Raw genomic sequence first — 4018 nt, forward strand, 5'->3', positions numbered from 1 at the left:
CGACCTGGTGTGTTTATCTACAGTGGGCTTGGGAAGTTGTTTGTGGGTTTGTTTTCATTTTTTTTTGTTCCAGGAACAGCACTCAGCCATTCTGCAGGGATCTTCCCAAGTGATCCGCCTGCTGCTAACACTGCCTTTCTAACCTAGCTCAGTCACTCAGAACTCCTGGAGTAAGTGAACCCTTACTGTGAGGGGACTAGAGCAATAGCATAACAGCACTGCTTTCTATTGCTTTGCTTTGTTTGTTTAAGCTTGTGGCCTACATAACTTTATGTTTTGCAAGGAGAACAGAGAATGACTGGAAAAGACAGCTGGTCTTGACAGGCACCAATGCTGCCAGAAGTGTAATTATGTGTGTTTGTTGTGCAGCTTCTAGTAAAGCATTAGTGCAGCAGTGTGAAGAAGATTTTTTAGTAGGGGGTGTAAGGCAGTCTGCTTTTGCATTAGTAACCTTTCAAGCTGTGAACAGCTTCAGGAAACTGCTCCACCAACTCAAATCGCCACCAAGTCTGTGATCTTCCATCACTTTCTCAACTATTCCACATGCTTAGCACACAAAACTATTTAGCCTGCCTGAGACCCTCCCTACAACTTCCCCCAGCCTCCCCGACAGCATTTTTTTACCTTCTCTGAGAAGAGTCCTGAAAGAGAAGCAGCTTCTTCCTAATGACTGCACTTGTTCCAAGCAACCAGCTTCTTGCCCCCTTAACCACACATAGCCATTGTGAGTGCTCTGCGCTGACTGCAAAGGCCAAGTCCCCGACTATGTAACCTCCTTTCAGAGTTTCAAGAAAAATGAAATGGGGGTACCTTTGCTCAGGGCTTGAGTATATAGATGCTAACATGGGTATCAGGACTGGGAACCGCAGGTCCGCAGTTCCACTTGAGACAGGATGTTGAAGGTCCCTAGGGAGAATTTGAAGACAGTAAAAAACCCTCATAAAAGAGAGCAAAAAACCAACCAGACAATTTACCGTCATGCATGCCCCAAAGGACCTATTGAGATGGTGAAATTGGTATGTCAATCAAAAACATCTGCTACTTTTTCTATGTGACAAAAGTCTGAGTATCTCTTTTTGTCCCATACCTGTAAGACTTTTTAGAACCCAGAGACAAAACATTTGGCTATACTAAAACCTTGACTCTCAGTGCAGCAATGAAAGGAGAAACATTCTGGTCTTTCCTCAGTGCTCCTTCATAGATAGAGGAGGCACTGCTTCCACCTTGACTCCCTAAAGCAGGTACTTACAGAGAGTCACAGGGTAATTCAAGCTGAAGAGGATACCAGGAGGTCTGTAATCCAACCACCACCTGCCCAAAGCAGGGTTAGACACAAGGTCAGACCAAGGTTCTCAGGGTTTTATTCAGGTGGGTGTTTGCAACCTCTGAGGATGGAGACACCATTGCCTCTTTGTCACTCTGCTCCATTGCTTGGCTCTCCCAACAGTGAAAAAAGTCTTCATATCCAGTATAAGGCTCTCTATTTTCAGCTAATGCCTGTTGTCTCTCACTGTCCCATCACATGCTGCTGTGGAGAGCTTGGCTCTGTCTCTTCATTCCTATTCTGTAGGTACTGGGGGTTGCTGAGAGGTGTCCCTGAAGCAATCACTGCTTGAGGCTGAACTAGAACCTCAGCTCTGCAGATTTCTCCTCATAAAGTCCTGCAGTCCCTGCCCACCTCTGTGGCATCTGTTGAAGTAACTCACTTCAGTTTGTCAATGTCTTTCCTGTACGGCAGGGCCCCAACATTGGATGCAGTACCCAGATGTAATCTAAGGAGTGCTGAGCCAATGGGAATCACCCCTGTCCTCCCCTGGCTCTCTGGCTCAGACTCCTGCTCACACAGGATGCTTGGGCCCTTGTCGCTGGCCCCTGCTCAGCTCGCTGCCTGATAAGACACTTGGCCATCCCCAAAGAGCTGTTCCCCCATCCCACCAGCCCTGGTGGCATTGCTGGCAGGGCTCTGCCCCCCAGGCAATGACTGGGCATTTGTTCTGGCTGAATTTCATGGTGGCCTCTTTCCACCCCCAGTCCAGGCTCCTTGGGATGGCTGCCCATCAATCAAGCATATCAGCTAGTCCTGCCAGCTTGGTGTCATCTGCAGGCTAGATAAGAATGTGCTCTGTCAGCAGGATGTGGCCCGGCTTGCCCAGCCATTCCTACTGATCTGTTTTCCCAATGCCCAAGTGACCAGACTTACTTAGAAATAGCTTTTTAATGGAGTTCCACAGAGAAGTGAGACCAAGAAGTAGATTTGTCCACTGCAAGGAGAATACAAGGCACCTAACTCATTATGTGTCTTTCTCTCCTAAGCATACAAGTGTGAAAGAGGAGTACATCCAGTCAGGTCAACACTTTTTCTACATGTCATGGACTAAACTTTTGAATACTTTTAATTATCCCTATCAGCTGTATTCATCTATTTATATATTCAACTTCTGCATCTTCAAACCCTGCTCTTTGGAATCAGAATCTCTTGTGTGCAGAGTGCAACATGATGCACACATGGTTTGTAATGCTGACTGTCAGAGATGATGTTGAAGGGCTGTTTACTAGCAACGGAACAGAAAAAGCCACATGTGTGGGACATAAACTGTAGTTTGAGAGTTTGTTCCTGCACTTTTGGAACCAACTTTATAAAAGAGGCCCAAGAGAAAAACTTAAAGATTCTGATCCAGTCTCTTCCCATCTGCAAAGCAAGATTCAGGTGAGGTTTTCTGTGGGATTAGGAGATGCCAGTCACTCGAGGTTGTTGGAGAGAAAAGACACCAATGAAGTATTAATGTTTCTAAGATGATCCAAAGTGAAATGTAACCTTGTCCCTTCTGCTGTTCTTCTTGCCTCTGCTCTTTGAGTCTCACTATTAACAGGATGCAATGCTTGTGCTGATATCTGTGAAGGTATTTTCCCTGCAGTCCTTCCTCCTTTATGGTAGCTGAGGAAAATGTGATATTTCAGCAGTACAATATTTACTTTTACCACTGTGCTGTCCCCTTTCCCCTCACACTCTCCTCCTGCTGGGCACAGGCTGGCATCTGAACTAGGAACTTTGCTTAAGCAGCTGCTGAAGCATGACAAACACTCAAGGTAGCCACAAAGATGGGGGTTTTTGCATTCTCTGTGGTTTTTATTTCTCTTTTTAAAAAGGTTATGTGAGCAGATACGACAAAGGGAATGCATTGTATTCACACAGTGTAAAATCAGTGTGAAATCACTTGACCTTGTGACACTTAGCCCACAGCCTAAAATGGATAAATAAAATTACAATTTATTAACAAAACTTTAGCGGTGGAACAGCTCCCAGATACTGCCACTGAGATCACAGTTCATTTGAGCTTTTTCCTTCCTGGAAAAGTTGTCAACTTAAAAATATAAATCAGAATAATAAGGCAAATAGGCTTTGTTCTTAGAAGACATCTTAGAAGATGAGCTGTGCATGTCTGGCAGCCTGGGCACAACTGTTTTTCGTCAGCACCTGTGAGGTGACGTATCCAGCTTTTTTGAGGGAGGACATTAACACTTCTGTGGATGTGCTGGGAACTTACTCTTTACAAGGTAGTTGTAGGAAGTGCTACTGAAGTGCAGGACTTCTCCACTGCCATTTAAATGCTCAGAGCAGGACCTTACAGCAGAGACACCCTTTCTGAATCCAGCCATGAGGAACCTCCAAGATTGTCCTCTTCATGAAAGAATCACAGGAAAACAAAATCCTAAAACAAGGGTACTTGTACATTCTGCACCTTTGAGCTATTATTAGATTTACAATTGTTCTTTTGTCCTTGTTTCTTCACCACTTCATAGCTAGGAACACTGTGCCTTCCATTTGTCCTTGCAACTCAGCAGGGTACCTGGGAACTGCTCAGCATGGCCTTAAAGCCAGTTTTGGGGAGCCTTTTGGCAAATCAGCTACTGCTTGACACTCACTGAGATCCATGCAAAGAAACTGGAACTAATCTGTTGTCTTCCAATTCACCATTGTGAAACTACACAGTATTATTTCAGTCTCTCAGAGTCTCAC

Source organism: Acanthisitta chloris, unplaced genomic scaffold (assembly GCF_000695815.1).
Source record: "Acanthisitta chloris isolate BGI_N310 unplaced genomic scaffold, ASM69581v1 scaffold10034, whole genome shotgun sequence".
NCBI lineage: Eukaryota > Metazoa > Chordata > Aves > Passeriformes > Acanthisittidae > Acanthisitta > Acanthisitta chloris.